The 26,009-nt window shown below is 41.5% G+C and overlaps 1 long non-coding RNA gene and 1 pseudogene across 1 annotated transcript in view; both read left to right on the forward strand.

Annotated features, from left to right (window-relative positions):
• The window catches only part of LOC141568542 (uncharacterized), a 66,740-nt gene that overhangs the window by 21,968 nt on the left and 18,763 nt on the right, over positions 1–26,009 (forward strand). Inside the window, exon 3 of the long non-coding RNA XR_016021745.1 lies at positions 24,194–24,258. This is a non-coding gene — a long non-coding RNA (uncharacterized LOC141568542). The remainder of the gene's footprint in view (positions 1–24,193; positions 24,259–26,009) is intronic.
• LOC141568648 (thioredoxin pseudogene) lies at positions 23,320–23,718 on the forward strand (annotated as a pseudogene).

Raw genomic sequence — 26,009 nt, forward strand, 5'->3', positions numbered from 1 at the left:
GTTTAGTTGAGTGCTTTTATCATGAAAGAGTTGGACTTTGTCAAATGCTTTTTGTGTCTATTAAGATAAGCATAAATAAAGTACATTATATTGATTGTATACCATACAAGAAATGAACCCATTTTTCATTTATTGGATAAGTCTCATTTGATCATGATGTATAATCTTTTTTATATGCTGCTGGGTTCAGTGTACTTGTATTTTGTTGAGGATTTCTACATCATTATTCATAAGGGCTGTTGATCTGTAGTTTTCTTTTCTTCTGAAGCCTCTGTCTGGTTTTGATACCAGGGTACTACTGTCCTCATAGAATGAATTAGAAAGTGTTCACTGCTCTCTATTTTTTCAAAGTGTTTGTGTAGGATTGGTATTACTTTTTTGAGCATTTGGTAGAATTCTCCAGTGAAGCCATCTGGTCCTGGGTTTTTCTTTGTTGAAAGTTTTTTTGGTTTTTGTTATTTTTATTATCATCTCTACTTTTTATAGGTCTAGTCAGATTTTTTGTATCTTCTTGAGTCAGTTTTGATAGTTTGTGTGTTTCTGGAAATTTGTCTAATTTGTTGGCATACAACTGTTCATAATATTGCCTTTGTCTAGAAAAGTCTAATATCTGGGCTTCCTCAGGAACACTTTCTGTTGATTGTTTTGTCATTTTTTTCCCTGTGAATGGGCCATACTTTCCTGTTTCTGGGCATGCCTCATATTTTCTTTATTGAAAACTGTACATTTTGAATATTATAATTTGGAAACACTGAAATTAGATTTTTTTCTCCCCCTACAGACTTTGTTGCTGCTTACTGTGGCTGTTGTTTAAGTGACTTCTCTTGAACTAATTTTGTAAAGATTGTATTCTTTGTCATGTGTGAACACTGAAATCTCTGTTCTGTTAACAGTGCTCAGCTAATGAATGTACAGGGATTTCCTTAAAAACCGGGAACAACAACAACAAGAATCTCCCAGTCTTTGCAGAGGGATTCTGTATATGTATTAAGGCATGCCTTCAACATTCAGCCAGGAAATTTACAACTCTGCCTTGGCTCTCACTTCCTGCTCATGTGGGTCAATAAGAGGTCAGAGCTTAGGACCTTCTCTCATTTTCCTTGAGCATGTGGGCAGCCTTGGGCCTTCTGGATTCCCAGAAATATGTCAGAGCTCATCAATACCCTTATTTCCTTAAAGCAGGTCATTCCCCAGCCTTTCCTCCGAAGGTATTTGATTACTCTATTGTTTGTCCCAACTGTTATACATTGCCTTAGCAACAAAGGCTAAAACGTTTGCCTGTAGTAAAGGTTTTCGACAAATGACCATGGGTAGTGACTTTCGGGCTGGGCAAATTCTGATGTAAGTGAGATAAAATGCCTTTTGAGCTGGTTATCTAGGAAGTCACCAGAAAGATCAACCAAAGACCAATATTTTCAAATGACATTCATTCTGTCCCCTGTGATACTGGTACTAGAATGCAGGCTGTTATCTTTCAGGTTACCACTGTGCTGGAGAGATGGAGATGGGACTGGGGTAAATTTAAATGTCACAGGCTTGCTATTCTTACCAAGATTCAGCTGTTTTCCTGGAATAGATGCTTCCTGCATTGCTGCAAAAAACATGACTAGTTCCTAGAGTTTCGAAAAGAATTGATTATGACAGTTCTTGCCGGATTTTTAGTTGTTTCTGTGGAGGGGTAGACTTTTGAAGAACCTCAGCCTACCATTTTCACTAAGATCCAAACTCATCCCTTTTTTTTCAAATCCCCTATATCTAGTAAATCACCAAAGCCATCCAACTGCTCCTTCAAAAGCCTTTTATACTGACTCTGGGTGATGAACACACAATGGGATTTATAGATGATGTAATACAGAATTGTACACCTGAAATCTATGTAATTTTACTAACAATTGTCACCCCAATAAATTTAATTAAAAAGAAAAAGCCTTTTATATGTTTTTCTCAATAAATACCACCACTAGGCAGGCATTGAGAGGCAGTTTATCATACTATTAAAAGTTAGCAGAAAAGAGGCTGGAATCATATGTTGGTGTTTGAATTCCAGCTCCACCACTTAGATGTGTGATCTAGAGCAAGTTAATGAAAACTCTCTTTGCCTCAGGTTTACCATCTGTAGAATGGGATAATAAAGTGCCTATTGTTAGGAGGATTAAACGAGTTAATGCTTGTCAAATGATTAATACTGAGCCTGGCACACAATAAACACTAAAATATTGTTAGGCACTAAATGCATTTAGGAAGTATTTATTGAAGGCCTATTATATACTTATCTGTAGGAGTATTATATTGAACAAGACTGACGGCAGGTGTGTTAGTCAGCTTGGGTTGCTATAACAAATGACCATAGACTGGGCGGCTTAAACAACAAACATTTATTTCTCACAGTTCTGGAGTCTGGGAAGTCCAAGATCAAGGTGGCAGCACATCGAGTGACCACTGAGAGCCCTCTTCCTGATTTATAGATGGCTGCCTTCTTGCTGTGTCCTATGTGGCAGAGAGAGAGAGATCATCTTTCTGGTGTCTTTTGGTAGAAGGGCATTAATTCCATTCACGAGGGTTTCTCCCTCATGACTTAATTACCTCCCAAAGTCCCCACCTCCAAATACCATCACACTGGGGCTTCAACATATGAATTTGGTGGGGGACACAAACATTCAGTCCATAGCCACAGGTAAGATCCCTGTTCTCGTGGAGCTTACGTGAAACGTCCCAAACCCTTCATATTCAGTTTGCTATTTTTCAGATTATAACTTGGGGAAATTATTTTTCATGGGTTTCTCACATTGCTTCCCCTCTTGCAAGCAGAGGCATAGATGGCCTTATTTTCGGACTCTCTTCCTCTCCAGCAGACAACAGGTTTGTGTATTGCCTAGTATAATGAAGATAATACTTCCTCCAGGCACAAGTCAGGCAGGTATTATTGCAGCCATTATAAAGGATTTGAGTTTCTTAGGCGTGAGTTTCCTCCGCTGTGACACAAAACCACGGCTATATAGCGTTCACTCAGCATCACCTCTGGGACCGGAGGAGCAAGGAGAATAGATGTGAAACTGAAACTCATGCTGCCTGCTGTGCCGCGAATAACAAAGCAGCAGTTTTGTGTAATATCCACCAGCATCTGTGCAAAAGGCTAACTTTTTTGCTTGCAGGTAAGGGTAAAATGTCAGGCCCTTCACAGGTTTTGATAACTTCGATCCTGTTGCAAATGTATCTTCCTTAAACCTAATTTCTACCTATTACATCTAAATGTCTTTATTTGGCTTTCAGGCTCCTCTATATCTATCCAGCTGAATTGCCCATTTCTTCCTAAAGAAAACCTTCTCTGCTTCATGGGCCAGGATTTTCAAACATATATCATGCTCATTTCTACTTCTGACATTGGGGTCATATCTCCCCTGCTTTGGAATTTCTTCCCCTTTTCCTTTTGTCTTATTTAATTTAAATCTATTTCTTAACAGCTATTTCAACTCCAAACTGGCAGAAGACTTCCCATTGACCACCCTGCTGTAAGCATCTATAGAAATTAAGAGCCTGTACACATAATGTAAAATTGGAGCACACATTATCTCCTATTGTTTTCTAATGGTGCCATATGGGTATGCATTGCCTCCTCATTCTGACTGGAAGCAAGAAGGAAAAGTGTGGGCACAAAGCAGAAACTGAACATGATTGATTGGAGTGGTTAAGAGCATAAGCACTGAAGCCGGGGTTTCCGGATTCAAATACCTACTACGTATTGGCTGTGTGACCTTAGGCTTATTACTTAAATTTCTATGTTTCAGTTTCTTCATCTTTAAAATAGGAATAATGATAATACCCATCTCACAGACTTGTTGGGAGAATTAAAATGACACGCATAGAACAGACATCAAAACTCAAGTTAGAAAGGAAACATCACAGAATCTAGCGCTGTGAGAACCCATGGAGGTGTGTAGCATTACAGAGACTCTCATAACTGAAAAAACCTTGTTACTAAAAATCTCTCAAAACCACCAGGTAAAATTTAACAATATCTTCTGTTAGGGAAGAAAATAAAAGAAGTATTCAAAGGTCAAAGATAAAACCCAAACCTAAAGAGGAGGGTGAATGCTAGACCTGAGGGCTGTTCTAGAGCATTTGTGGATCCACAGTAATCTAGAGCGTTTGTTGTAATGGCCACTTGGAGGCAGCACAGTAAGTCTCAAGTTCACGTAAGTTCAAGAGGAAGATCAGAGACCCAAACATTTATCTGGGAATTGGATCAAAGGATTATATGCTCAGTGAATAGTTAAAAGAAACACACATACACCCCTCAAAGGAATATAATGAAAAACAATTCATCAGTCATAGCATTTGGGACAAGGTCTAAAAATCTTTGTGGATTTCTAACCACATATGAGATTTCAAGTAAGTTTGGGGCCTTAATTCAGATTTCCTTCATGTTAAAAAAAATAAAAATAAAAAATGTAGTCGAAGTGGTTCCAGATTGGTAGTAGTATCAACTCTGTAGGAAAAACAAACACATTTTCTCTACTCAGGCCTCTAAGAATTCCAACCAGCTTCCAAAGAATGTTAGCTCACAATCAAAAATGGGCACAAAAATAAATGAGACAAAATTCCCTAAGTGAGAGACAGAACAACATGCAGGGGGTAAAACATCACCTGCCAAGACTTTAAATATAGGCATTAGTTTTACAGAATATTAAATGAGAATACAGTCAAATTAATAGAGACAAAGTAGAATGTGGTTGTCAGGGGCTAAGGAAAGAGAACTAGTGTTTAATGGGATGGGTACCAAATTTCAGTTTTAGAAGATAAAAAAGGTTCTGGAGTTGAATGATGGTGATGGCTGCAGAATAATGTCAGTGTGCTTAATGCTGCTGAATCATATACTCAAAAATGGTTAACATGGTTGTTATGTATATTTTACTACAATTCTCTTAAACTTGAAAAAATGATAATGGTTGATAATTTTTTCAGAACTGATGAGACACAAATGTTAAATTTAAGGAATCACAATGAATCCATAATAAAAGAAAAACATATCTAGACACATCGGAGTAAAACCACAAATTAACAAAGAGAAAATGTTAACATCAGTCAAAGCAAAAAGATAAACCTTCATAGGACTGATATTTAGACTGACAACTGGTTTCTCAACACCACAATGGAAGCCAAAATAGTGAAACATAATGTCTTCCAAAGACTGAGATGAAAAATAATTCTACCTAAAAATGGATACCTTAATTAAAAAATCTTACAGAAATAAGGTGAAAATAAAAATAATTCCAGATAATTAAAAACTTGAACTTTACTAGCACTAAATGAGCTTCTAAAATACATACTTTGAGAAGTAAATTATGTCAGAAAAAAGGTTTAAGATGCTACAAGGAACGATGTGCCAATAGTCTGACAAATAGGTATATCTAAAAAATGATTTTATAAAAATTACTAATTTGCGGGATAAAAATAAACAAATATAAACAGTAATAGCATTTGAGTTGGGGAGGTTGATCTGAGTAATAAGTAGTACTCTAAGCTTCCTTGTACTGTTAGAAGGGAAATAAATATATTAATTAGAATTAGTATATATGAAGTAAATTATGCACATTAAAATTTCTACAGTAGCCACTGTAAGAAAATAAAACCTACTAAAGGGGGAAAAATGGAATTGGGTGGGGGAGGGGGAGAGCTCAATCCAAAAGAAAGCACGACAGGAGTGGGAATAATGAAACAAAAACAGAAAGTCCAAATTAAAATAGTAGAAATGAATCTAAACATAACAGTACTTACAATAAACAGACCAAATCTTTTGTGTTAAAAGTCAAATATGGAAGGACTTTTTAAAAAAGATTTTTAAAAACCCACTTATTTCCTGTTTATAATATAAACGTTCAGAACATGGGACAAAGAGAGGTTGAAACTTAAAGAATGGCAACGTCCTAATTACAAGAAAGCTGGTATAGCTATATTAATATTGGTTAAAAATATTACTCAAATAAATAGGGTCACTACATAATCGTCAATATTTCCATTGCCCGGGAGAATATAAACATCTAAAATCTACCTAATAAGATAGCTTTAAACTACATAAAGTAAAAAGTGACTGAATAGCAACAACAAAAATGACAAATTTACCACCAGAGTGACAGATTCTGACTTACCTCTTTTAGTAACTGATAGAACAAGCTGACTAAAACACCAATAATGGATTATTCGATAATTCAAAAAGCTTGATGAAACTGATTATGTATAAAATACAGTCCCAGCAAGAGAAGTTTACTTCAAAGGCAGTTTTTACATAACTTGAACATATTCTAGATCTTAAGTTCTAATATATTTACAATAATCACATATAGAACAATGCAATTAAATAATACACCAATTTAAAAGATAATTAAAAAAATATGTTATTGAAATTTTGAATTTGAAAATATTTAGACCTGAACGATAAATAATGAAAATACCTTGTGGGATCAACTTTGTAAATTATATAACTGTCTAACCACTATGCTGTACACCTGAAACTAATATAAAATAATATTGAATGTCAACTGAAATTGAAAAAAAACAAAACTTGTGGGATAAGAGTAAATCAGTCTTTAAAGGGAAGTGTATAATCTTGATTTCCCATATTAGCAAGGAAAAAGGTAAAAAATTAATGAGTTAGTCAACTAATTTAAGAAGTTGGGGGGGGCAGCCTAATGGCTTGGTTGGTTAGAGAGTGGGCTCTCAAGGTTGCTGGTTCAATTCCCACATGGGATGGTGGGCTGTGCCCCCTGCAACTAAAGACTGAAAATGGCAACTGGACTTGAAGCTGAACTGCGCCCTCCACAACTAGACTGAAGGACAATGACTTTTGCTGATGGGCCCTGGAGAAACACACTGTTTCCCAATATTCCCCAATAACATTTTTTTTTTTAAAGTTATGATTTATGGGGGGGAAAAAAGGGCCAGCCCGGTGGCTCAGGTGGTTGGAGTTCCGTGCTCCTAACGCCGAAGGCTGCCGGTTCAATTCCCATGTAGGCCAGTGGGCTCTCAACCACAAGGTTGCCAGTTCGACTCCTTGACTCCCGCAAGGGATGGTGGGTTGTGTCCCTGCAACTAACAATGGCAACTGGACCTGGAGTTGAACTGCGCCCTCAACAACTACGATTGAAAGGACAACAACTTGACTTGGAAAAAATCCTGGAAGTACACACTCTTCCCCGATAAAGACCTGCTCCCCTTCCCCAATAAAATCTTTTTAAAAAAAAAAAAGAAGGAAGAGGAGGAGGAGGAGAAGCTAGGAACTGAGGACCAAAAAAAGGGTGATCTGATCATAAATTCCTAAATGGGCAGGTCATGGTTGGCAGTCATGCCTCAGGCACATAACTTTTTAGTAAAGGTTTATCTTTGCCTTAAGCAGCCCTGTCCATTGTTTCTATGCATCTAGGTTCACACACCTTTGAACTGAGCCTCAAGAGAGCAGTAATCTTGTGAACTATTCTGTAATCCAATCCCCACCTTGTTTTTTCCCACTTCCTTGGAATCTTCCTTAAATTCCCTCCTTAATTTCAAATGCATAAAAAAACCTAAAAAAACCATTATTCCCTGACGCATTTGAGATCTTGCTCCCTGGCATATGTCAGTTTGTCTCAAATACACTCATAAAATTGTCTACAGGGTTGAAGGTTTCTGATGTCAACAAAACATAGCCATTAAAACAGATACAAAGAATTAGAAGGAAGGAAATAATTTATTCATTTAATTAAACTAATTTTTATTAAGCACCTACTATTAGGCATTGAAGATACAGCAGTAATCTAAACAGTCTTTGACCTCATGGAACTTAAAGCCCCCGTAACCAAATGCAGAAATAAATAATATTCTGGTCATTAAGAGGTTTGCATTCTAATCCCAACTGTCCCAGTAACCACCTGTAAGTCTTTAGGTAAATTATTTATTACTACTGTGCCTCCCTTTCCTTATCTGGAAAGGAAACCATAATATATCTGTTCTATCTATCGTGTGATATAATCGAATGGAATCCAATGACATAAACAATACTTTGGAAAATCAAAAGCATTATACAGATATAAAATGATTGTTTTTGATATTTAAAGCACCCGTACTCCGTTTATTATTACCGACTTCCAAGTCTTGGAGAAACACAATGGCAGCTCAATTTAAAATGTCCTCTCTTTTATTTGGCTAAAGGCCAAGAAATGGGTCTGGCTACAAGTGGCTTCAAGTCTTAATGCTGGAGAGACTGAGGGCTGGGTCACCGGATGCTGGGAAATCAAAGCACACATTACAGCATAAATTACTAAATCTACTCGCAGGTGTGTCTTGTATTTCTTCAATTCTGAAGAGTGCATTTCCACAGTGCTACCACATTCTTGTCAATTGTCCCGTCCTTTGCTTTAAGATCAAAGATTCTCGGCACATCAAGTACTGAATTAAAAATTGCCTCTCAGAGCAGCCAATTTTTTCATTCATTGCTCTATTACTGAGTACTTCATACGTACCTTATAGGCAAGGCACAGGAAATTCAGAGATTAGTTCAGTGGGTGAGGCCGACAAAATTGCCTAGCATTTTCTCAATGCAGTTAAACACATGAGAATCACAAAGAGGACAGCCCACTCCCACCCAAGCGCACCCGCCTTCTACTTTACACTTTCCTCAGAACTAAGCTAACAAAGCGCATGAGGGCAAAGTTAGATGGCTCTGGTTTCATTTATTGTTCTCATATTCCTAGGGCCTAGGTCCTCAAGAAATACTTGTTGAATAAATGAATAAATGGAGTAGGCAGAACAGAATGAAAGAGGCCTGGATAGCAGGCGTATGGTACAAGATAAATACTTGTAGATTGCCTTGGAAACCAAAGAAGATTAATCTAGCCAACTTCACTTGGTTCCCCCAAACCCTTGCCAATTCTCTCCCTCCTGCCTCAAGACCTACAGCCTCATCAGCTCCACCTCTTTGCTTTTCCAGTGAAAAAAAATTTGAAAAACTGCACTGGATCTCTGGCTGGTTCAAAAGTCAAGTCAAACCGTCTACTTTCACCGTCTACTTTCACCATAGTAGCCTGAGTTTTGCCTTGTCCAATGTCTAAGGCTGACTTGATAGGACCATATCCCAAAAGAGATTCAGGATTTTGCATCTTCAAAGCACCTCCCTGACCCAATTGTTAATTTTAGATGGACAATCTAGTGACTAACTGGAGGTTACTGTTAATTTCCTACCTGGCAGAGGGCAGACTATATATATGTACGTTGGGAAAGAGAGAGAGAGGGAAGTACAGGCCACATGCAGGCCAAAGATAGAGTGAATAGTCAGAGTTTTATTCAATCACAGACCATTGCTATTCTGTCCTATTGCTCACAACTGTTGACTTTCTTTCTGATTTCCCCTCAATGATGGAAGTCTCTCTTAGTGAAGTCTGTTTCTCGGATGTGCGTTGCGTGTGCGTAATTTGAAGAGGGCCTGAGTTGGGTCAATTCTATCAGAAATGTGTCCCCTCTTTCCATCCCATGGCTACAATCCTAATTCAGGACGAATCATCTTTCGTCTGCATTTTTCCAATACTCTTCCCATGCCTGTCCTGCTCCTGCCCTTTCCCAATCTGTTTCGCTTTCCCATTGTTACCAAAACTACCTTTAGAATCACGTCCTCCCTGGTTAAAACCCTTCAGCAGTTCCATGTTGCCTACTGAGTAAAGTTCTGCTTAGCATAGGATGGAAGACCCTCCACATCCTGAGCTCAAATTCAGTTTTCATTCATAGCTCACCATAGCCACCCAACCCTGGGATATGCCAACACGGCAAGATCTGCTATTTCCTCTGTAAGGTTTATTCTGACAACACCACACCTTCCCCAAAGGAGAAGGAATTTCCCCATCTTCTATAACCCAGGTCATTTTGTATATAACCCTTAACATCACCCAGGTAGCATTTCAATAAAGTTGGTTATGTGTCTGTCTCCTGCACTGGAACATTAGGTCAAGTACTCTTGTGCCTTGTGTTTGATCCCTACAATCAGCTCTCAGTAGGAGTTTAAAAACTGTTGAGTGTGTGGATAAATTAAACAAATAGCCAAATAAGTAAACACGATGCTAATTATTTTTGGTGATGTACAGTAACGTAGCTATATTTGTGTCCATTAAAGTTTCTGAACAAAAATCAAAATACATGGTCTGAAAAGGGGGCAGAGGATTTGAAATTGGTAATTACCTTAAAAAATATGTCATTCTGTTCCATTCCTATATCCCACAACCATTCCATGAACATCTCAGGACTAATATTGCCAATATCCCCTTCCTCTACCCGAACCCACTCATATTTCAGGTGAGATTTATCAGGTGTCAACTCAAGAAAATAACTGCTTTTATATTCCTGTTCAAGTGTCTGCTTGGGTCAGGAAGCGATAACCCTTTAAGATTTTTAGACATTGGACAAGGCAAAGCTCAGCCTAGTATGGGATGGGCATTCAGACGGTGAAAGCACTCTTTGACTTGACTTTTGAACCAGCCAGAGATCCAGTGCAGTTTCTATTGGGAGGCTGGGAGATTAAAAACAAAATTGGCCTTGAATTACTGTTTGCTTTCTTTGCTTTACTTACAGTTCTCAATCCAATATTTTGGGGAAAACCCAACCCTTGTGTTTAGTATTGTTCAGAAGGTACAATTGATTAGTGTCTTACTATGTCCTAGGTACAGACTTAAGAACTTTAAATGTATTATCTATTTTAATTCTCACAACAATACTTTACAAATGATATTATGAGGATGTCAATATTGTGGGTAAGGTTAATGCTTAACAAGATTAAGTGACCGGCCCAAAGTCCTTACTGTAAGTAAGTCGCAAAGCCAAGATGTAAACCCAGGACTGAATGACTTTAAGTCTGTGCTTTTTACAACAACCAGCTTATAGTCTATCTGGGCAGGCAACACATTCACACATGAAATCATTAGAAAACTCTATTTGTTGAAATGCCAAAATGTGGCTCCTTGAGTCACAATTTACGATGGTTCTTTAAGGCTAGACAGAAATTTGTTTTTCTGAACCCCATAGGACACACAGGAGGAAAGGATCTGAGTTTTATAACAAAATAAAGGTTTCTAAGACCCCCGAGTTGTATACAATCAGTAAATACAACGACTGAATGTGTAGAGTGGGCAGACAAGAGAACTCCTGGGAAAATACCTAGAGGGCTAATAACTTGTATTTCTCGAATACTTTACAGCTGACAGGGCATTTTCACATGTATTATGTCATGTCATCTTCACAACAATCCTGTGATATATAAATTATCTCATTTTACAAGGGAAGACAAAGCATGGATTGACTAGCTTGCCTGACGTCACCAAGCCGTTTTCCACAGTGATGAGTATGCAGACTCAGACCCAGATCTTGGCCTTCAGCTCTTACGTTTTCTGCTATGCCTCCCTGCCAGCCAGGACTCAGGCAGCCCAACATCCAGTCTGCCCTCTTCTCCCAGGAGCTTTCCTACCTGGCCCCTTTCTGTTCCATGCGTCCTGCTGGAGTCCCTTCCATCAGTCCAACTGGTGGTCTCCTTTACCAAATGCCATGGAAGCTCCCAACAGCCACATTCCACCCACCCAACCCTTCTGCCTTTGGAGAATCAGGGGTCCCCTAGGTCTGGGGGCAGAGAAGTGGGCACATTTATGAAGCCTCAGCCTCCTAAAACTCATGGTTACCCTTTTTCTCCTGTGGCAACTTTTGCACCATAAATCAAGGAAAAGCTGGTCATTGGGTGACTTTCCAAGTCATGTCATGTGGACACTTCGAAATTTGAACTGGGAGAAATAGTGAAATTTCAGGAACTTTGCCTCTAAGTGCCTTGTTATCTTTTCTCTTTCCCTAAGCTCCCCTACGATAGATAGTCTAACCTTCTTACAGTCAGCATACATTTACTGAGCACCTACTAGATGTCAGGGACAGTTCCAGTTTCTGGAAATACAGCATGGAGCAACACAGACAAGTACCTGCTCTCATGAAACCTACGTTCTAGTTGGGAGAGTCAGATGAATTAAGTAAATAACATGCCAAGGGGTGATGGGCACCATAATGAAAAATAAAAGGGTTAGAAAATGACTGGCAGAATAGGACTTATTTTCAAAAGGTTGGCCAGGGAAGGCAGCTCTAATGAGGTATCTAAATGCAATGAGGGAGCGAGCAAAGTGGATTGGCTCTCCAGGGGAAGCGCTTTCCAAGCACAGAGAACACAGTGCTAAGGGCATCCAAGGAATGGCAAGGAGCCAGTGTGGTTGCAGCAGAGTGAGCAGAGGGAGGGTGGCAGCACATGAGGTCCAAGAACGCATCAGGGACCAGATTTTGGGGTGTCTTGAAGGGCCAGAGAAAATTGCTGGTGTTGAGGCATTCCACCTCGTTCAAACACACTGAGCAGCTGTTTTACACGAGGATTGCTGGCTGCTGTAAGGACAAAGGTGAATAAAACAAAGTGCTAACTGTCAAGAAGTTTAAAGTCTAATGGAAAACAGAGATGTAAGCAGGCAACTATATCACAGTGCGGTAAGTATGGGGATCGGGTCAAACACAGAATACTCTGGAGACATGTGGGAGGGCACTCAATGTGGATTGGGGAAGTCAGAGAAAAGGGCATCTAAACCCGTGAGGTCCAATGGCCACAATAACCCCACTAGCCACATGGGGTTATCAAGCACTTGAAATGTGATTGGTATGAATTAATGACCGAGAGGCTGAATTTTAAATTTGATTTAATTTAACTTAAAAAGAGGGGAATGAGCTAAATTCCCCTTCTACCTCAGTGATTCTTGGAATCTAAGCTATTATCTTTCCGACCTTCACTTACAAGAGTCTCTGAAGCTTGAAATATCTTCAGGTCCCACATGAAGGAATTATCGTGTCATGCGGGGGACCCTGCTCGCTGCGCCATTTGTCGTGCTGGGAGGCCTGCGGGGTCTCTGCTCCCGCTCCCCATACAAGAACGCAGGATATGGTGAGGCCAAAAAGGAACACCCATGGAGCCATAGGTAGGGGAGTCATACCACTATATTCTCTCTGGCGGCACTATACTCTCACTGGAGGCTGGATCCACACTGTCCGCAAACCGCCATCCATGCTTGCCAGCCCAGCCGCCATCTTCTTGCTAGCCCCCATTCTTTCTCTCTTCTCCCTCTGCTAGCGTAACCACAGCAGTTATATTAGTGGCCAATGGCTCACTGGTTACAGCTGACGGCCAACTAGCCACAGCTGATGGCCATGCAATCACAGTTGATGGCCATTTACTACCTGAGCCAGGCACCTGTCTATGTGAGGCCGAGAGCCTGGAAACTACTTTCTGGGGCTCTGCCCCCACAATCGTCTAAGACAGGGAGGCACTTTTGGCCAAGAGGCCTTCCCAGCAGTCTTCAAATCACCCTTGGGTGCCCAGGAGACGGTACCACCTACTCGGAAGTCTCAAAACCTCCTGCTTTTCAGCACTTTTGAGGCCTCAAATGTATTTGTGAGAGATGGAAATTCAGAGGTCTCCCTGGAAGGTTCTGATTCAGAAGAAACATTAAATAGTCTTTTTCCAGCTAGTGGAGGAGCCTCTGTGGTGTTCCTTCCACCTGGAAAAAATATAAAGCAAAGCATAAAATGTCAGGGAGGAGACTGCTGAGTGCTGTGTCCCGAGTGTGTGGCGTAGGGAAGCTTCTTAATTTCCCAGAGGACATGCAAACGTTTGCTAACCTAACCTTCATTTTGGCATGGGGACCCAAGTGCTGTATGAGCAAACAATGGCTAGTGCCCGGCTCTCACCGCCATGGCACAGGTCAACGTGGCTGACCCTCCCGGAAGCCGGCTCTGAAACCAAGGGCTCCTGAGGCCATCTTCTGCCTCTTGCTCTTCTCTTATACCCTTCAGCCTGTGCACATTGGAATATACATAAATTGAAACTATACTGAAGTTGAAAGGGACTTCAAGGTCAAATCAAGGCCTAATGAGGTGCAGCAATCCACGTGCTGGGCACTTACCAAAATGGGTTTGAAGTGTGCACTTCTGTGTGTGTATCTGAATCTCCAGTTGATTGTAAACGCTGAAGGACCATCTGTTAATTTTGTGTTTCCTACTTGGTGCTTAGAATGTTCACTGCTGAGCGACGTTTTCTGGTATCAGTTCTAACACCAAACGTGTGGGTTTTCCACCAATGCTCCGATTCCCCAACTCCAACAGGGTGTTCAACAATCCGGTTCAATCCTGACACTAATTAGTATCAGACTCCACAGGTGAAGGGTACAGTCCCACAAGTCTGCCTCCGCTTCAGATGCCAACCACAAATGGGGTGCCCAAGCTACCCAAACTTGTGTTTGGCTAAGTGCAAATTTGAAGGTTCCCACAAACTCCTCCCCAGTCAGTTCCCATAATTAGTTAGAATGACTCATAAAATTCAGGAAAGCACTTTGCTTAGGTTCACCAGTTTATGATTAAGGATACAACTCAGGAACAACCAAATGGAAGAGATGCAGAAGGCAAGGTATGGGAGCGGGGGATGGAAAGGTGCTTGGAGCTTCCGTGCCCTCTCTGGGCACACATACCAGCGTGTTCACCAATCTGGAATCTCCCTGGGTCCCATTGTTCGAGAGTTTTTGTAACCCATCTCCAGCCACTGCCCCTCCCTAAAGATCAGAGACTGGGGCTGAAAGTTTGGTCTTTCTGGTGACCAACCTCCTTCCTGAAGCTATTCAGGGGTCCCATGCTTAATCGCCTCATTAGCAAAAAGTCAGGTGTGGTCAAAAGAGGCTCTTTAGGAATAACAAAAGACGTTCCTATCACTCAGGAAATTCCAAAGATTTTAGGAACTCTGTGTCAGGAACCTGAGACAAAGACTAAATACATTTTTTATTATATCACCATTGCACACAGTAGGATCTTACTTAAACATCTATCAGTTAATTTCTTGACTAACTTGGAAGCAAGAAGCATAGTTAGTGACTGCATGGCTAAGGAATCCCCGTTCCCTGAAATCAGAAATATTATGGGAGACCCTTGTTTTTGTAATAGGCCATTCTGTCAGGATAATGCATGATCCCAATTCCATCCCTAACCTTGAATTTGGTGAGATTGAATAAAATAGCTTGTATTTTTGGGTTTTTTGTTGTTGTTGTTGTTCAAGAAGCTAAGTTTCTTATTTAGGAGTTTTCATAGGTTTAACTAATTATGAGGCTCCCTGACTCTTCCTGATTCATTGAAGCTTTGAGTGCTAACAGAATGACGAAAAGCAGAGGCTGGAGTACAATGCACTTGGCACCTCAGCAGCTGCGAGGCCTGCCATTTCCATAGGCAGGAACTTGCCGGCGCTGCACCTAAGAGGGTCCCAAAGACAGTGGGCAGTAGAAGATGCCGCAGCCCCGGGAAAGTACCAAACAGGTCCCGCAGGGCTCTGCTGCGGTCATCAATGATGCAGTAGAATTTGGCTGCCTTTCAAAAACTCCTTTTGCCACATTGCACAGGCTCTAGTGTCAGAGAGCAGGCGCTCTCTGTTCTCCCCAAGATGGCCCACTCAGAGAGGGCTTCCTGTGCTGCCACAGCCCCCCACTGTCAGTTTCTCACGGGTTGTTAACAGAAACTGAGATTACCTAAGGAAGAACGGCTGGATATTCGGAACTCAGGAATTCCTGAGTCCTCAGCTGAGAAAACTCTAGAGATTATTTTGTTCGTTCATGCTTACAGGGAGAATACTCAATGCTGGAGATGTCCCATTTAGCCCCTGGTTCAGTTCCCATCCATGGAAGTAACAGACTGACCCGGATTAGTAGAGAGAGGCCTGGGTGAAGCTAAAGTTTCGTGGGCCCCTCAATCCATCTTGATTCTGAAATCAGGCTCTCCATATGGGATGTCTGTGTAAATCAGGGAATAGTAGGGTGAACAACTATGGTGGTTTGCCTGGGACTGAAAAGGTTCCTGGGACACAGGACTTTCAGTGCTAAAACCAGGGAAGCCCGAGTCCTAGGCAAACTGGGATGAGTTGGTCACCCTAGGAAATGGCCAGGACTAGCCTAAAACAAATATGGTCCCAGATAGGTGTTTATGAGGCGAGATTCAGAGCCTGATTTTTTTTGGAAGGTTGCTATTTGGCAATAAATAATGGTGTGAGGCTACACAGAAATGAATCTCTACAGCAGTAGAGGGGGTAAGCATGTAGACTCCAGAATAAAAAATAATCCACAAAAATGTAAAGTTTATGAGAGCGAGAAGTGTGAGGTCTATAGCCCTATCACACACTATAATGCATAGCACAGAGTAGATATCTAATAAATATATGCTAAGTAAATGTGTAAACAAACCTATGAGTAAACAAAAAACTCCAGTTCTGGCTCTGTCATTCTAGCTGTGTGACATTAACCAAGTCAATGAACATTTGAAAGTCCTCGTTTCTTCACCTGTAAAATGGGGACAATAATAATAGTTAGCCACTTTAGAATTGTTATGGGCTGAATGGTGTTCCTCCAACATTTATATGTTGGAGTCCTGACCCCCAGTACCTCAGAATGTACTCATCTTTGGAGACAAGGTCCTGAAAGAGACAATGACGTTAAAAACAGGCCTTAATCTAATCTGATTTATAAGAAAAGGAAATTTGGAGAGAGATTGAGAGAGAGAGGGAGAGAGAGAGAGATGAGACAGATGCACACACTCAAGAAAAGGCCATGTGAGGACACAGCAAGAAGGCAGCCGTCTGCAAGCCAAGGAGAGAGGCCTCAACAAAAGCCAAACCTGCCCACACCTTGATCTTGGACTTACAGCCTCTAGAACTGTGGGAAAATACATTTCTGTTGTTGGAGCCGTCCAGTCTGTGGTATTTTGTTACCACAGCCTAAACAAATACAATGGTAACACGCGTACAGCATGTAGCACATGAAAGCTCAGTAAATATTTCTTGTTCTTCTTATTTACCACTCATACAAAATATCTGTGTATGGCACTGAAAAAATATATGACATGTACAAAAAATATGCAAAAAGGGTCAGTAGGATTATGGTGTGCACTGAAGTTTCTTGGGGGACAGAGAGTACAGCCTGCCTGCACTGTGCCCACCTTGTGGGATCACAGAAGAGTGTGTGCATCAGCGAACAACACTGTAGCCCAGAGCTTCTCAAGGTGCATATGAATCCCCTGAGGATCCAGGTAGAATGCAGATTCTGACTCAGTGGGTCTGGGGTAGGGCCTGAGACCCTGCCTTTCTAACAAGCTTTGAGTCACTGCTCATGCCATTGGTCGGAGGGCTATACCAGGTGACACTAAAGAAATGGGTTTCTTAGTCCCAAGGGGGGTTATAAACTATTTGGATACACAAGACACAGAGCAAAGTACGTCAAGTGGCTAGAAAATACTCGCTAAACTACATCCCATCCCTCTATATAATGACTGGAGTCCACAGTACCATTTAAGCGTACACGTAATTCAGGCCATAGAATCAAGGGGTTCAGGCAAGTGAAGGTATCTGAAGAATTCCTGGAGGAAGGAAAGGAAGGCACTTGATTCAGCGGGGGAGAAATAAAGACAGCATATTCTGTAGGAGAACTTCTCTGGGCTAAAGCAACTTTAAATACTCGGGTCATTGTCAGTGTGTCTTTATTTCCCCGCCCAAATAAGGACAGGAGTGGCATTTGGTGCTCCTTTGAAGGGGTGAAGGGGAGGAAGGCGTGGGTGTGTTTATGGCACTGTTTGCTACCAGCTAGCTAATGTTTGGTTTCCTTATCTTTGGAGAGTGTAATGGGTGCTGGTGCCAGCTCGGAGGCCACCTGATCTCAATCAGACTCTAAAGTCATTACCAAAGCTACCAGGAGGCAGGCCTCCCTGTGGGCCCGCAGCCAGAGCTTTGGGAAGAGGGCCTTCAGAGCGGAAGGACACACTCAGCCTTGGGTGACTAGGTGACCGAAGACGAATGTCCTTAATAGAGCCCCCCACTCAGCATCATCACGGCCTACTGGTCTGACTGTGCCCCAGGAAGTAATCCCCTCCAGGAAGACCGTCCCCACACAAGCCAGATTTTCCTGGTTGCCTGAGACTCAGGAGGTTCCCTAGGTCAAGTGGTTGTAGATCCCACTACCTGGCGAAGCTTGTGTTTTTTCAGTGTTTTTCTAGAGTCAGACGTGGGAAGACGGGTTGAGACGGAGTAGCAGAAATCTCAGCCCCTGTACATTTGGATTAATCGACTGACATCTGGGTGTTCTTTTGCAGGAATCCAGGTTTCTTGTAAGGTAAGCCCCCATAGTAATTTCTCCGTGAATAGATTTTGGAGGACTTCATTCAAATCGTAGCATCAAATACATTGTTGTGTTCAGATGAGGAGCTTGGAGTTTGGAAGCTTATTATTTGTTTGTCAAGTCACATAACCTCATGAAAGTCTCAATTTGCCATATTTACAAAATAATAGCATTTGTGTCCAAGTAAATCATGGGTTAAATGAGAGACAAAGCATGTAAAGTGTTTAGCTTTTATTATAATCTCTTCTTTCTTTACCCCACTTAATCACGTCCATTTCCATGATACAATTGTAAGGCCCCAAAAGGCAGGAAGAGCCATGGCTTACTTCCCATCCCTCCTCCCATCCTAAAGTTTACTGCCGTGTTTCTCAGTGAGAGGACATTTAAATGAGCATCTCCTATATGCCAAATGAAAGACACACATAGTCCTTGCTCTTAAGGGGAGTACACAGTCTCTTAGAGGGAGAAGATGAAGCACTAAATAAATATAATCAAGTATTCTAGGTGCCCTGACAAATGTCTAAATGGGGAAAGAACAAAGCCAAGCATGTTTACTTTTCAATTTGGAGACTAAGAGATAAGAAAGCGTTGGTGAACACATAGAGACACAGGGTGAGTAACACCCTCAGAGAGGGCTTGGAAGCGTGTGTCTTTTCCCCATACCTTATCCTTTGCATCTGTTCCATCTGGCGGTTAATAAACCAGTAATCTAGACTACTCCCTCCTTTCCAAGTGCTTGATTGGCCCAAAGTCTTGGCTGTTCATGTAACTGGGCTCCAGCAGAAACCACAGCCGGGCCAAGTGATCAGGGACAAACTAAGGTTTTATGATCACTTCACAGACCACCACAACCATGGCTATGTTTGTGGATCCATTACGCTTTTTATCATGAAGAAAGAAAATGAAACCGGCCAGGACTCTCAGAGCAAAGCTTGTGCTGCAGTCCTATGCACAGGAAGACCTGAAGTGCAATCTCCTCTCTTGAACAAGGAAGGAAGCTATTGGCGTGTCCAACCAGCCACCTTGGAACTCACAGAGAGGTTGATTAATTTCAACTACCATCATAAGCAAGAAGGCACTGAACCTCTGATGGAAATTAAGAAATGGAAACAATTTTTTTCTAGCAGGCAAAATGACTCCAGCACACAGATAAAATAAAGCTGAGAAGGATAGGTGTTTAAAAAAAAAAAGAAAGAAAGAAAGGAGGGAAGAGAGGGAGGAAGGGAGGGAAAGGGGGAGCGAGGTAGGAAGGGAAGAAGGAAGGAAGGAAGGAAGGAAGGAAGGAAGGAAGGAAGGAAGGGAGGAAAGAAGGAAGAAAAAAAGGAAAGAAAGGGTTCAGAAGACGTGTTTGAACTGAGTTATGAGAAATGAGAATTGGCCAGGTAGCGCAGAGTATGCATGTAAGTGTGGATTTGGCTATGAGCAGGAAGGGATGGAGGGCATGGGTAAGTCACAAAGCAGCAGGAAAATCCTACGCAGAAACAAGCCTGGCTTGTTCAGGGATCTGGAAGAGATTTGGCGTTGCCAGAGTGTGTAATGTGAAAGGGAGGTAGTACAGCATAAGATAAGTTTTCATAACCAGATCAAGGCCAAGTCACAGAGGATCTTGTAAGCCATGCTTATTGTTTTGGACTTGACCGTGAGGGCAATGAACAGCCAATAGAGGGGAGTGGCATGAGCAGAAGTGCACATCAGGGTATATCAGCAAAACCCTTTTTCCTTTAGTTGCAAAAGTAATTTCTTTTCAATGGGAAAAAATTTAGAGAACACAAGAAAAAAATCACTTGCAATCTCACAACCCATACACAACTCTCAATGTTCTAGAGTGTGTCTTCTAGAAGAAAATAACAGGGAAAGAGACCTACTATGTGCTGGGTACTTTCGGAGGTTGTCTCATTTAATGTAGTGCTAAGGTTTGCAGCTCCAGCCAAAGGATTGTGAGGAGGGTCTAAGAGGTGGAGGAACTGGCATGGCCTTGCATTACTAGGTAACCTAAGATGAACGCCTTTACTAAAATGCCTAATATCTGCGACACCAGGGCCTAATGCTCACGTGGTGCTCCACTGTGCAGGTGAGAGGGTCATGGGAAGGTGGGCAGAGAAACAACTTTGGGAAGAGGAGATCTGGGTTACAGTTGTCTTTGAGATGTCTGAGACACAGTGGATAAACAGGTTTGGTACTCAGGAGAGAAATCTGGGCTGGAACTAAACATGTTGGAGTTGACGCTATATTAGAATTAAAGCTTTGAAAAGAGGTGAACGAGCTCTAGGGAGAGAGAAGACCAAGAACAGAGCCCTGGGAAGGATAGAATTTAAGAGGCAGAGCAAAGGAGACCCCACTACTGCTTGGGTGGGGTCAAAGAGGGTCAAAGAAGAACCAGGAAAGAAGGATGTGCTGGAATTTATCGAGTGTCAAATGTCGTAGAGTTCCAGCAAGGGGAGCAGCGGAAAGAGACACAGGGTTTAACCACTTATCAGTAGAAACGTTGGCAGAACACTTCCTGAAAGCGGGAAAGGCCCTGACTGCAGCAGGTGGAAGAATGGATGGAAAGGGGCACTGGATGCAGGCTATACTTTTGGAGAGCTTGGCTGTGAAGGGAATGGGTTTTGTGTTTCATTTACTAATGTTTTATTCATTTATTGCGAGACTAGAGAAAATAGCATATTTTTATGAGAGAAAGGTACCCATCAAGGCTGAATGTAGAGACCAGAGTTGGGAGAATAACCAACCAAGGGAGCCAAGTTCTCGAGCAGTTTTTCTCAACCAGGGGCAGTCAGCGTCTAGAGGCATTTGGAGTTGTCACTTCCGGTTTGGGGGAGTTGTTACTAGCTTCTAGTGGGTACAGGCCAGGGATCCTGCCCAACATCCTACAATGAACAGGGCAGCCCCCCCCCACAACAAAGAATTATCTGGCCCAATGGCAATAGTGTCAAAGTTGAGAGACCCCCTTCCAAAAGAAGGAAAAAAACATATCAAGAACACAAGTGACAGGATAGCTGCTGTCTGATGTCATTCAATAAATATTCGTTAAATAAACAAATGAATTAAAATTTTTATCTGGAAACCTTATAACTTCAGCATGGCACGAAGAATTTGAATACTGTGTAGATACTACAGACTCCGAGATAAGACACCGGCTCACACTCCAGGCTTGGAATAAAAGCGTGCTGCCTAGGGAATGAAGGAAGGCTTGGGAGATGGGCGTGGCAGAAGGAAATTGACGTTTATTGAGTATCTAGTGTATGCCAAGCATGTTGTATAGTCACGTGACTTAATAGTCGCTACACGCCAGTGAGTGAGGTATTAACTCCATTAACTGAAGAGGAAACAGAATCCCAGAGGTCAAATCAATTTGTCCAAGATCACTCACCTAGTCAAAAAATGGTACCAAGATTTAAACCCAGTTATGTTTCACTCTAAAATCCAGGTTCTCACCACTCTATTATGCTGTCTTCGTGCTATAACCAAATCGAGTGACATCTCAGCCTTGAAGGAGGAGGAGGAATTTGCCAAACAAATCGGGGAGCTGAGAGGAATATGGGGCATTCCAAGTGTTGTGGGGCACCTATAAAAGCCCTGTGGTGGGAAACGGCCTCGTCGATGAGGCTGTGTGACAAACAAATGGCACATGGCTGGGGCAGGGGGCAGGGTGGGACCTGGCGCAAAGGGTGGATTGACTGTGCTAAGTCTTTTCTGGAAGTCATCCGTTCTTAATTTTAGCCTTTCCTGGTGCGATTCAACCAACTAGAGCCTCCCAATCCTCTTTCACATGGTTTTCCTTTCTCTCGGTGCTACCGTGTTTCGCCGAAAATAAGACCTAACTGAAAGATAAGCCCTAGCATGACTTTTCAGGATGCCATCCCCTGAATATAAGCCCTAATACGTCTTTTGGAGCAAAAATTAATATAAGACCCGGTCTTATTGTCGGGGAAATACGGTAAATTATCCATATTTCCAGCACAGAGGTGTCTAAATAGTGGTTTAGGGTTTAGTAAATCTTTTCCTTTCCTATGACAGCAAGATAGAACTATGTAACTTGCAATTCCCTTGACCGAGACCCTCATTTTACAAGGCAAGATGAGCTATAGATGAATTTGGGACTATTTAAGCACCTGTGAAAGAGCAGCGGACACGCAATCGCTCAGAACATAAAACTAGGGCTGTCAGGGAACAGCTCTAACTTGTTAACTGTAATGTCAGATAAATGTCACCCTCTGCTCAGGCTTTATAATAGTTTCTTTAAAAATAAAAATAAGATGTACTCGGTTGTGCTTCCCAAGGCATTTCCTGTTTACAGGGTGTGTGTTCTAACAGCTGTGTTATAATGCATGACCTAAGGGCTTTCGGATCAAATTGCCCTTTGAAGCTACTAGGTGCCAAGCGAGGGGATTACTCCTACCCAAGCCAGAGCCCAGTCTCCTGGCCCTGAGCTGGGTTCTCAACTGCTGCAACCAGACAGTCCTGTGGTGACTGCAGGAGAACTATGGGTCCGTGCAAGTCTGGAGTCCACTCTGTCTTCATGGAATGTATCAATTAATCGGAAAGGCAAGAAACCATGATTTTCACAAAGTATTTTGCAGAGAGTCCTGTATTTTCTGGGCACCGGTCAGAGGTTGCCAGGCACAGATCAACACTGGTCCTCTAAACTACCCACTCTCACCCAACCCCAGTGTCTTTCCCTGCTCTGGAAAAATGCAAAAGGGCAGGATGGTATAGCTATCACCCTCGGGGGTGAATCTCATTGCACACAGAAAAAGATGAATGCATGAAGATGTTTGCCACAACGTGATTTACAATAGCAAAAGCCTGAAAACACCCTAAGTCTGTAATCACAGGTGAATGGGTTAAAAAAAAAAAAGGTACGTTAACATCCACAGGGAGATAGTATGCAACTACTAATAATTGTACTTAAGAGTGAGTAATATAAGAAAATGCTTACCTAATAATATTGAATAAGCAAAACAAAATACACTACTGCGTATACAATTGATACTTCAACTGTAAAAAGCACGCATAGAAAAAGGAGAGGGAAGCATGGTCCCATAGTTTGGATCCATTTCCATTGGTTCTTACGGTCGCTCATCAGACCCCAGCCGCCAAAATGGTGAAGCAGGTGGAGAGAAAGTAGGCTTTTTGGGAAGCCTGGAACAGTGCAGGAGATAAACTCGTAGTCGTTGACTTCTCAGCCATGTGGTGTGGGCCTTGCAAAAAACGATCAAGCCTTCCTTTCACCCCTCTCTGAAAAGTACTCCGGTGCTGCGTTCCTTGCAGTACATGGGAGGACCATCAGGATGTTTCTCCAAAGGTGAGGTCACATGCATGCCAACCTTCCACTCTTTAAAAAATTTTTTAAATTTATTTTTCAATTACCTACCTTCCAGTTTTGAAAAAGGGACAAAAAGTGGATGAATTTTTTGGAGCTAATAAGGAAAAACTTGAGAAGTCACGGCGAATGAATGAATCTAATCACGCTGGCTGTTTAAAACTTGCAACTTTTTAAATTGACAATGACGAACGATCAGAAGCATGTATAACAAAACATACGATGGATGAGTTTTACTACCAAAAAAGGGCAAACCTCTCCTGTATTGGAAATGCTTAAAGATAAAAGGAGCCTCCAACAGGAGAGAAGAGAAAAATAGGGTATCTCGTGGTGTCTCCTCCATTCTCCAAATGCCTTCAGAGTGATTCATTTATAAATAGGGAATAATTTATAAGGAACTATGTGGCTGGTCACCAGAATGCCATTCTTTAGTAAAAGTAGAAATAGTAGCAGCTATGATAACCAAAAACAAACAAACAAAAAACAAATGTGAATCTTATTCAGTTAAGATGTGGGAGCTAAAAGGATGAACGCCGACTAACTGCTGGCCATAAAATTCTCAGCACAGGAACCTGTAGCTTTCCACTGCCAAACTAGAAAAGTAAGTATCTGTCATCTTATTTTCACACTCTTTTGTGTATTTTCTCACTAGTATCGGGAGCTGTGGACAATAAACAAAGAGATTGCTTCTGTGATAACGTGGATCCGAAGGACCAGGTAGGAAGAGAGAACTCTCTAGTTACTCTATGATGGCTGCATCAGATCCCACCACCATTCTTGGCTCAATCCTCCCTTTCAAGTTTGGACACCTGCTTCCCTTAACTGTCCCAGCCCCGGGGGGGGGGGGGGGGGAACAGCAGTGAAGCAACTTCGTTTTTTAAGTATTGAAAAAAATATCTCACACCAAATAAGGGATTGCTATCTCCATCTATTTTTAAACTGCCTTATGTGTCTTACAATTTTCTTGAGGAAAATAAAAAGGGACACTGAGAGTGTGTGCTCTGTGTGCTCTTTATGTAAATGATAAAACCAGCAAGGGCAGTGATTAAGGAGATTAAATCGATATAGATGGTGGACCTAAGTCAGAAGCCTGTTGTCAAAGATTAGTGGTTACTAAACCTGCTTATCATTATCCTTCTAACAGAAGGAAGGAAAAAAAAGCAGTCATAGGGTTTTTAATGGAGATCTGAGCCATTAAGCCATTATATAATTTTTATCTTGCTCCTTTTGCCAAAAATCATCACAATATCCTTTAGTAAATAAACTTCTGCCTCCAACAAGCTGTGGGGTGCAATCCTGGGCCAGCCACCTACCTCCCGGACTCAGGTTTCTTATTTGGAAAGAAAGGGGTTGGTTCTTATGGATCTGGCATTCTATGTTTCTCTAAAAGAAAATGTTCATCTAGTTCTCAGACACGAATGATCATATAGTATCCATTCTAATGACACATTTAACTGTAAGACACACCATGATTTTATGTATCACTAAGGAAAAAAAAACCCTGCCAACCAAACTATGATACAATGCCTTAGCCATAACCTTGTGACCCAGGAATCAGTCACACCAGCCTCTGGCTTTGAAATATGGGACAATCTTCCAGGCCTCCCATTGCATTGCTTGGCTTATTATCTTAGGCAATTCTTTGTGTATATAAATATCAGTGACAAACATAACACAATTTTATTTGTTTGTGGGTATTTTTTCTTTCTTTCGAGGGTCCTATAAAACACTCGGTTCTTGTTTTTCGCAGTAATACATGAAATTGTGGTAATTTCCCCACTGAAGCATCAATATCTGCTTCATCAGTATCAAATCCACGTCCCACTATTTTCATGCCTTCTGCAAATACAATAGCTTTTCATTTCCATGCCAAATGATAGTGTAATTTTTTTTTTTTTTAATTTTAAATAGCAACTAAGCTCAACATGTTATTACCAACAGTGTACTTAACTCAAATGAAGTAATGACAACATGAACAGCTATGACTAAGTTTGAGCCTGGGAAGACCGTGACAACTACCCTGGGCTGTCAGCCTGGGTGACGTCAGTGTAAGAAGTATCCCAATTGCTTTCAGAGATATTAAAAAATTTGAGGAGTGGAGGGGGTGAGGACTGTGTGTTTCAGAACGGACGAATTGACACGTGTCTTGTTCACCTCCAGTGGTGGGGATGTTGCCCCTTAGTCAATATTTAATAAATATTTCTAGGTTGCTGAAGGATTGGAGTGAACGGAGGGATGAAAAGGTGCACGAACAATCACACAAGTAGCTTATTACACACGCAGAAATGACACCTCACGGCCTTCTTCCAGATTGTTTCTTTTTTTAATTTCTTTTTTATTTTTTATAAGAGTTTACTTGAGACTGACAACATATGCCAGGGAGCAAGCCCTCAAACGCTCCCTCAGGTTGTTTCTTAGTTGGTGAAACTACCTTGCAGCCTTGAATCCCCAGAGCTGGCTGGAATCAC

This window comes from Rhinolophus sinicus, chromosome 7 (genome assembly GCF_057876585.1).
Source record: "Rhinolophus sinicus isolate RSI-liver-muscle chromosome 7, RSI-T2T, whole genome shotgun sequence".
NCBI classification, from domain to species: Eukaryota; Metazoa; Chordata; class Mammalia; order Chiroptera; family Rhinolophidae; genus Rhinolophus; species Rhinolophus sinicus.